Genomic DNA, 10,441 nt, shown 5'->3' with positions numbered 1-10,441 from the left:
AAGCTGATAGGAAAAGATAGGAGAGAAAGTTTTGGGAAACAGTGTAGAAATGAAGATTATCAGGAATGGTAAATGCAGAGAGAGGGAAATATAAGACATAACATAAAAAATCCAAGACAAAATGGTAAATAAAAATACTGTCCTTACAGTAATAACACTAAATGTTAATGGATTGAACTTCCCCATAAAAAGAAACAACATGGCAGAATGGATTAAGAAACAGGACCATCTATATGCAGTCTACAAGAAACTCACTTTAGACCCAAGGAAAAAAGGCTGAAAGTGACAGGTTGGAAAAAGGTATTTCATGTAAACAGCAACCAGAAAATGGGAGTAGCTATATTAATATCAGAAAAATAAACTTCAAAATTAATGCTATTAAAAGAAACAAAAAGGACATCATATATTAATAAAAGTGTCAATTCATCAAGAAAACATAACAATCAAATATTTATGTAACAAGCCAGAGTGCCCCAAAATTTATGAAGCAAGCACTGAGAACACTGAAAAGAGAAGTAGATATCTCTACAATAATAGTTGAAGACTTCAGTATACTGTTTTCATAACTGGAGAGAACATCTAGACACAGGATCAATAAGTAAATGGAGATGTTGGATTGTATGATAAATGAACTAGACTTGACAGACATTTATATAACCCTACACCCCTCAGAAGCAGGAAAACAAATTTTTCCCAAGTGCTCATAGAACATTCTCCAGGATAGACCACATGTTAGGTCACAAAGCAGGTATTTCCTTCTAGGTATTCTAAAAACTAAAAAGGGATATCTATATAACATAAAAGAATAACTTCCAGAATGACCTCTCAACTCCATTTGCCATCTCTCAGTCACTGAAACTTTATTTTGTTTCATTTCTCTTCCCACTTTTGGTCAAGAAGACTTTCTCAATTCCACAATTATGGTTCTTGGCTCATCTCTGGGATTCATCTACTACATTGCCAGTGTGATTTATACACCTGGGAGTCATGTCCCATGTAGAGGGGGGAGGGCAGTGACTTTATCTGCTGAGTGAGCTTAGAGAGAGAGAGAGGCCACATCTGAGCAACCAAAGGGGTTCTCTGGGGAGGACTCTTAGGCACAATAATAAGTTGGCTTAACCTCTGCTTTGTGGTAACAAGCTTCATAAGAGCAGGCCTCATGATTGAGGGCCTGACCTTCTAAATTGGTCTTCCCCAATTCTTGTGAGAATATCAGAAATTCCCCAAGTGGGGAAGTTTAATATTTCCACATTTTCCCCCAGTATCTCATGGGGGAGTTGAAAATACATTTTTGTTGTCTGCCTGAAATACTTTGGGATGTGTTGGGGTTTCACACTAACCTGGACAAGCTAATAGGATCTCACTCTCTTTTCAAAATTCCATGTAATTATGATGTTTGAATTAATTGACCATACAATTATCACAGTTCTTCCAGAATCTTCTCCTTATCCATTTAAAAAGCCATTCCAACATGTTTGGTATTTGCGAACTCAGCAGCACCCCCACTTCTCTGGTACCAAAATCTGTACCAGTTTGCTCATGCTGCCATTTGGCAAAACATCAGAAATGGATTGGCTTTTATAAAGGGGGTTTATCTGGTTACAGTCTTAAGGCCATAAAGTGTTCAAGGTAAGGCATTAAAGATAGGGCACCTTCACTGGAGAAAGGACATTGGTAACCAGAAAACCTCTGTTAGCTGGGAAGACAGATGGCTGGCATCTGCTTGCTCCCGGGTTGTGTTTCAATATGGCATACCCCAAAATGTCTCTGTCTCAGCTTCTCAGAGCAAACTCTGCTAGTAACTCCAAAATTGCTTTCAATGGCCATCTTAAAAATATCTCTGTAAGTTGCAGCAGCAAGCTCCTTCTGTCTGAGTTCTTATATAGGACTCTAGCAAACCAATCAAGTCCCATGCTCAATGGACAGGGCCACACAGACATTGAAATAAATAATCAGAGTTGTCACCTACAGTTGGATGGGTCACATCTCCATGGAAACAGCTTAATCCAAATGTTCCAACTTAATCAACACTAAAACATCATCCCAAGCAATATTGCATTAAAGAACATGGCATTTTGGGGGACATAATACATACAAGCCAGCACAAAGTCTAATCCTATTCCTGCTTTAATGATGATTTTGAATTGAATATATGAAATTTTATTCTGGTTAGGTATGTTCTCCCTAAATTTATAGAAGCTTACTGATAAAATAAGCTAGCAATAACTTTAGTAAGAAATCTCTCTCTCTCTTTCTCTCTCTCTCTCCATATATTATATATATATATATACATACACACACACATATATAAGAATTTTGTAACCTTGTTTACCTGGATTTCAAAGAATCTGGCTTTTTAATTACATTGACATTTGTTACCCCAGTATGAGGAAGAATTTGGATTTGTTGTAGCTTTGATAATGTCAGGCAGTACATTCTATGAGTATGTTACAAAATCAGGTCAGTGAGTGCTGCCATGAATAGGAAAGATATATAATTTTTAGCTTCGAGGAGTTTATTTTCTTGTTAGAATATACTTGTACCAGGGCATGGTATAAGATGGCAATATTTAAAGTTCCTGCCAATTATCTTAATAAAGGAATAAAAATGCTGGAATAATTTTAACAAGCAGATAGATTAAAAATGGCCTAGGAAGACTTCAGAGAAGCGATGACACTTGTAAGACCTTGAATTAAAAAGTAGCATTTGAATAAATAGAGCTCTGAACCAGATTTTTTTTAAGAAGCCATAACTTAGTATTGTGAACTACCATATCCCTGGTGTTATGTAATACATAGGAATAATGTTGAAAAAAAATTTTTTTCTGGTTATAAACCCCTTAATTATTGAAGAACTGATTATATTTCAAACTTGGACTCCTGACATTTGAAGGTAGTGCCAGATTGGACTGATAGATTTTAGGTACATTATAAAGTAATGCTTTGTGTGTTGTGAATATAAAGTGTATAAGTGCCTGGCTATGATCCAAACCCAAGCATATTTATTGTTCCTTCTTGCATTATGTTGCAGTATCTCTGTCTATTCTCCCCTTGATTTGTTATTGGAAAGTAAATCCATGTTCAAAGGGCTCTGTAAATTTATCAAATTGATTTATAATTGTATGCAGTCTGACTAAATAAAACTATAAGTGGGATGGATAGTGTTTTTATTATTCATCATAATAAGATGATATTTTTCTCTGATTAAAGTGAATATTTTATATCTGACTACAAGCCTTGAATGGATATGGCAAGTTGTCAAAGGTTTACAAAAGTGAATTCTGTCTTTCATGGTCAATTTTGACCAAAAAATTTAATAAGCCTGTATGTAATTTTTTAAAAACAGATCTTGTGTCAAACCATGTATTCATACAAAATTAAAGTTTAGTTGGCTCTCTGTTGAAATTATGTGGATTGTTAGTCTGATCTTAATGAAAAGATTTAAAATGTTTCTCTTATCTGTCTGAGTACTCTGTATAGAAGACAAAGATTTTATATCAGAGTAATATTTCAGCCACTTAAGGTTTAGATTTTATATATCATACTATTCCTCTCTCTTTTCTGCTATTGCAACCTCTTTTTCTGTACAGTTGATATTTTGTGATGTATCTGTCTGATACTTTTCTAATTTGTGTTTCTGCATTTATTTTTAAATACTTTCTTTGTGTAACTCTGTGGTTTATATTATACAACCTATATCCATAATCTATCATTTTTTAAAGATACCAACTTAACTTCAGTAGCACACATATTCTCTGCTCCCATATCGCTCTGTTTTCATTCTGAGTGTTGATTTTGTCCCAATTTACTACTTTATATTTTGCTTGTATGTTATCAGGAAATATGCCTCTTTCTTGTTCATTAGTATTCTTCCCTTATAGGAATTAAAGAGCAGAGCTGTACATAGAAGACACAATATTAATGGGTTTTACATTTACTCTTTTGTTACACTTATTGATACACTTCATTACTTCACACTACTATAAGTCTCTCAGTAATGTTTTTCCCTTTAAATGTGCAGAACTCCTTTCAGTAATTCTTCTAAGAAAGTTCTTTTGTTGACCAACTCTATCAGTTTCTGTTTATCTCTGAATACTCTAAACTCCCACTTTTTTTTCCCTTAAAACAAGAGCATTTTGCACAATCTTATAACAGTCTACATAAGTTATTCAAAGCAGGTTTATCACAGACTGTCAGAACTGGAAGGGAGCTTAAAGATCCAAGCCTAGCCACTCATTTTATAGGTGTTGAAAATGAGCCCTGATTTGCCCCAGCTGGTACATAAGGAAGTTAAGAGTAGAACCCTGATTTCTTGACAGCTTCCAGTCTTTATACTTTACCCCCTGACTCAAAGTTTTAAAAACAACATAAATGTTACACATATCAATCAGAAGACTCCAAAATGATCATTGGAAATCAAGCAGCAAATCAGTTATTCCCTATGAAACTCACCAGGAAAGTTGGTTTCAGCATCACCTTTCCTCTCTTCTCAGGAATCTTAAGGTTTGGAGACATGAAAATAAGTGCCTCCCCAAAACAGAACTGCTGGAATAATCCACTCAAAATCATTGCCCAATATATGGACATTATTTACCTATTAGGTGAAATCTATCAACCCTTCTTCACAGAGAAAAAAGTTCTTTTACATTTCTATGATGCATTTAATCAGAAAGACATTGAATCAGTGTGGTTTTTCCATGAAGTATAGTCATGACTGAGTTATATGGCTAAACAAACAATCACATTTTGCAACTTGCTTAAAAAATGAGATTTTTAAAAACACCCATTTAAAACATCACTCATTCATCCAACCAATTTTACTGGAGCCAACAAAGTAGTAGCTACTGCTCTAGGCATTCATTAATTCATTCATTCTCTCATGAGAACTACCAAATAAATTTAAGAGGCTTGGCACTATTGAACTAAATCTCAAGGCTCTCTGTTCTATACACAATTAGTGAATTATTGTCAAATAAACTTGGCAATTTCAAGAAGAAACACTTGTCTCCAGGAATTGGCTAAGAAAGACTCAAGTTAAATCCAATCACTATGTATTATATAGAGCAAATTCAATTCTGAGGAAGGAAAACATATATTCCAGAGGATGTTCTGCCTTGGAGTGAGGATTGCAAGTCAGAAGAAGATGCTTAATAAACATTTACAATTAACTAAATTAACTAAATGAGTTTTTCTGGCCATCAGTGATAATCCCATGAGATTCCAGGAGAAATATAGCTCAATTATGTTCACAGAGTAGCAACACAAGGATTCAATATGAATATTGAGTTTCTGAATTAAGCCTTCTTAATCCTTGGCTTGTGCCATCTCTAGAGTTCTGTCAGTAGACACTGAGGACTCTCAGAGAGCCAAGAGTCTATGCAAGTTCCTTGTTACAAATGCATCCAGACTCCAGATTCCAAATTTAAATTTGTCAATCAAAGTAGAGTTTTTAAGGGGGAAAATGACAGCAGGAAGTGGTGATGCACCCAGTGGCTTTAGGGATAAATTCACCCTCCTTTAAATTGGAGGGAGAGAAAAACCCTAAAGACCACCCAGAGGCTGAGGCAAAGCAAAACAGTGCTAGCCTTGGGTGCTCAGAGTTTCTCAGCCCAGGAAACACATAGCAACCTCTACCTTGTGGAAAACTCCAGAAGGGACCTTATTGAATTCAGTATAAAAGACATGATTTTGTTCTCTAAAAGTATTCTCTTGTAAAATGCAGATATTCTGCCAGATTACAGTGATCTCAGATTCTCCAAGGTCTCCTGCCTGGGAGTTACACAAGACATAAAGATACATCTGGCTCTACTTTTTTTTAATTCACATCATAAGATTACAACTAACATCAATAGCTGATCTTTTACATATAATTTCTACCTGTGCTTCCACAGTTAGATCCAATTTCTTCATATAAACCCTGAGAATATCCAAAAATCACAAAAATATGAAAAGCAGAATTTATTCTGATACTACTGGGTCTGATATCCATCCCTTGGAGTCCCTACTTTCCTCCTTCCACCCAGTCCTATTGAAGTATCTATCCTCAAAGTACAACTTGAATTGTCTTCCTTCAAAAACCCAAATTACCACATTTCCTTACATACCTGGAAAAGAGAAAACAAATACTTGCAGTGAAGTCTGGCTATTCAGAAATAACTGCCAGCCTTTCTGATGTCTTTCTGGAATGTTTTCAAAGTTTCTTTTAGCTTTTTGCCCAAGTCTTTATTTGTTGGTAAATAATCTGTATTACTCCTCTGTCCTACTTACTGAACAATTATTAGTTTCCAAATAAAACAGGGGAAATATTGTTATAAAATCCCCATACCCTATCCCCACTACAGCTCCTGAAAACTGTATTCTAGTTTCTGATTCTATGAATTTGTGGATTCCAAGGAAAATTTGCCCTTGCATCTTAATTTTAATAATATGACTTCTGACCATATGGTGCAGCATACATTTCTGACTGCAAGTACAAAACACCACTAGAGCATAGTGTGTCACATGCATTTTGAGAAATCACATTTCTCCCAATATAACCACCCACTCCTATGGAGCCTGGTATCATTAGTCTAAAGAAAGAATGTTTCTCTTGACCCTCCACACTTTCCCCTTAATAAAGGGGTCCCTTGCCTTACTTTACCCTGTACTCTTCTGGCAGTGGGAGATCACTCCAACTTAATGGCTCTGTTTCTAAAATAATGTTCTTGGCTAAAATCCACACACACATATACACACAAACATTTTTTTTTAACGAAACAGACCATCCATGATATCCAAACTAACTACTCTGTCATGTCACAGGAGGTTCCAGGAATTCTGGTCATTGAAGTTCCTCAGATAAATATTGCTCAAAAACAAGGATTCTTTATGACTTCCTTATCCAAGAGATTAGTGAGCTTTGGCCATTTTACTGTTTTCCAAAATTCTAATTCAATCGACATACCTGTATATTAGCTTAGAGTGAATTTTCAGCAAAATTCCCAGGCATTTGTCTTATTGTATACATATATTATATATATATTATCTTATTGTATATATATATATTATATATATATTATCTCTTCCTCAATGTTCAAGACTTAAAATTCAAATAATTTCCATTTTCTATTTCCCACCAGACAGTGCTGCTACCATCTGGGCTCAGGAGTCATTAAGTAGAAAAGAATAAACTTCATAATCAAAGAATTCTCCTCTAGAATACAATAATCAGTATAGGCTCTGGGGCCCTGGCTTGTTCAGGCAGGGAGAAGGAAATGAAGGTGGGTCAGGCGGGCCGTAAGACCATATGGCTCTTATAACACAAAATACCTAGAGGGTTGATTTGAGGGGGGTTGGGGCTGTGCATGTGGGGGGTCAAGAGTCTAAAAACAGTCATGGCTTGGCTTCTTTTACTCTTGGGTGGCTCTCAGTATAGGGTGTCTGAGAGAAAAACTACCCAGATCACAGAAGAGGAAGGTTCCAGCCTCCTTGGAGGGACCAGGCTGAGGCTGCTATAATGATGACAGAGTAGGGAGTGAAGGCACATAGTCATCACAAAGCTGACTGTTACCTACAAAACTCAAGATAAAAAAAAACTTCTTTGAATTGTAAACTTCCACTCAAATATAACACCTCAAAACAGTATTCAGTACATATTTTGAGACTTTTCAACAGTGATACACAATATTATTCCCTTTGGAATCAGTGCTGTTAAATAAAAATATATTAAATAGTTATTTTCCAAAGCTGCATTACAGTTGGGAACAAGTATTCTGAGCCTAGTGAGTAATAGTGCTGTAGGATGCATACATGTTAGAATCTGATGAAGATCTTACTGAGGAGGGCATCATAATAGGGACTGAAGACCATTTTTTTTTTATATTTGATGTGGTGAAACAATTTAACAGCAACTTCCTCTATCTCCTTCTGAACTGGACCCATTCCACCAGGTACTGATGACCTGAGGCAAGGTAGGTTTCTAAGGTCAGGATAGGAGAATCCATGATCCTGTAAATGGGGTCATCAGGACTGGCCACAGCCTGGATCTGGCCCTTGAGCACTGTCTCCTTGTCAGGACACAGGGAAAGGCAGCTGCCCAATTCCATGCAGACTTCCTCCCCAGTGGTAGTCAGGCCATCCTTCAGATTGAAGGAAGGAAGATGCTTATCTGTTAACAGAATCTTGACAATCATCTTGAATTTCCCAACAAAGTCTGCTTGGAATGAAATTCCTGGGGCTAACATGCTGAACCTGACCAGTACTATGGTCTCCAGGATGGCTAGATGCTCCAGCTGAAGCAGAAGCTCTTGGAAGTGAGACTGGACCATCAAAATTGTGTCAGAGAAAGATCTCTGGATGTGAATCCATTTCAAAATTTCAAGTAGGCATAATTCTGGACAGCAACAGGAGTTGGCAATGTAACTTGCCAGAGCAAGCAGCCCCTCCCACAGGGGGCAGGGTATTTCTATACTTCTGATTTATAATATCTTCTGCAGATTCTTCTAGCCACTGGGTAACAAAATCCAGAGATTTTGGTTCCCTCTCCAAAATCTCTTGAAACTTCTTCCTTTCATAGTCAACCAACTGCTGCATGAGATGTGGCCTGATGCTACTGACAGCAAAGTTTGCCATGTCCACTTCCATTACACCCACCACAGAAAAAATGTCTTGAAAAGGGGCACTATTTCCTTAATATTATTTAATTTCTTAACTTCCTCATCATTAGCAGGTGCACATTGTGTGCCCATCATGCCAATAATGAATTAAGCCAGCTCAGAAATGTCTAGGGCTCCATTTTGCTTCCTGCTTCATCAGATCCAGATCTAGGACTTCTGATATCTGGTTTCTCAGTCTAGGGTGGCCAGGCAGCAAGAAAGATAGGGGAGTCTCATCGATCTCCCCTACTAGTTTGATGACATGGTCATATTTGGGGGGTTTCTTCACTTAGCTGGACACTCAAACAATCTCAAAAAAGCTTTATGTATGATCTCCTTTATTCTCTTCTCCAACAGTGAGGTTTTTTCACTCTTTGGGGGCTGGGAGAGGCTGACTTTATTGTTTTCTGTAAAGCTTCATCACAACCTTTCACAGCATTTTCAAGGCCTTGCTCAGAATCATTTGCTTTTGGCTTCCCTGCTTCATTTATATTGCACTTGTCAAAGTTTTCAGACATTTCTCAATTAAATTTATTCACTTTCCTGCCTTGGACTCAGTGTTTTGCCTGCAGCCACTCTGACAGGCTCAGGAAGAGGTGAATGCTGTGGCAGGGGTGGGGACTGATGAGAGACAAATGGGGGAGGTTCAGCCTCTGCTCCACAGAGATTGTATCCATCACCATGCTTCCTGAACAGTGATTCCTCAATTTAGGGAAGGAAGAGGCTGCTCTTAGCCACAAGGCTCCCACTCCACATTGGGTGGCACCGTATTTCTGTTCTCCCACTTATTTGTGAAAGACAGGTGCAGCAGATTCAGAACTTTTGATTGGCAGTTTTTCTCTTTTGGTACCTTAAATATATCATCCCACTGCCTTCTCACCTCCATGGCTTCTGATGAGAAATTGGAACATATTCTTACTGAGGATCCTTTATATGTGTTGCATTGCTATTTCTTACTACTTTCAGAATTCTTTCTTTATCTTTAGCATTTGACATTCTGATTAGTGTGTGTCTCAGTGTAGGTAAATTAGGATTTATTGTTTGAAGTTGAACTTCTTGAACATGTATATTTATGACTTTCATAAGAGTTGTGAAAATTTCAGCCATTAATTGCTCAAATATTCTTTCTGCTTCTTTACTTTCTTTTCTCCTGGGACACCCATGTAATATACATTTGTGTGCTTCATGCTGTCCCTCAAATTCCTAAAACAATGCTCAATCTTTTCTATTCTTTCTCTATCAGTTCTTCTGATTGTATTATCTCAATTGTCCTGTCTTATAGCTCACTGATTCTTTTTTCTGCCTGCTCAAATCCAGTGTTATATGCCTCTAGTGTATTTTTAATCTGTTCTGTTGTGCCATTCATACCCATAATTTCTGTTATATTTCCTTTTTATACTTTCAAAATCTTCTTTGTGTTCACAAAGTTTCTTCTTAATATCCTTTATCTTTTTTTGCATATTTTCCTTCATCTCCTTGAATATATTTAGGAAATTTGTTTGAACGTGTTTGGTTGGTTGTTCCAACTTCTAGTCTTCTCTGAAGTTTTAATTTGTTCCCTTGGTTTAGACATGTTTTTCTGTTTCTTCACATGACTTACAATTCTGTGCTGATACCTGTGCATATGTGTCCCTTGATATGTTAACTCTTAATGCCCATTTCTCCCTCTTGTCTAGGTTTTATTAATGATTGGTTTTGCGTTTTTGATTGATCTAATTCTAGACCTTTAAAATCATCCATGTGTAATACTTCAGGTGTTTTGCTTTTCATCTGATTCTTGCCCTAGGTATGTGGTGAAATTTTAATATT

The 10,441-nt window shown here is 36.8% G+C and overlaps 1 pseudogene; it reads right to left on the bottom strand.

The window, feature by feature from the left end:
* Positions 1-7,790: 7,790 nt before the first annotated feature.
* On the bottom strand, positions 7,791-9,150 carry LOC119520755 (annotated as a pseudogene).
* Positions 9,151-10,441: the final 1,291 nt, after the last annotated feature.

The sequence above is a fragment of the Choloepus didactylus genome, chromosome 26, assembly GCF_015220235.1.
Source record: "Choloepus didactylus isolate mChoDid1 chromosome 26, mChoDid1.pri, whole genome shotgun sequence".
Classification (NCBI taxonomy): Eukaryota; Metazoa; Chordata; class Mammalia; order Pilosa; family Megalonychidae; genus Choloepus; species Choloepus didactylus.
Note: the sequence above shows the minus strand (reverse complement) of the source record. Positions and strands in the feature narration are given on the sequence as shown.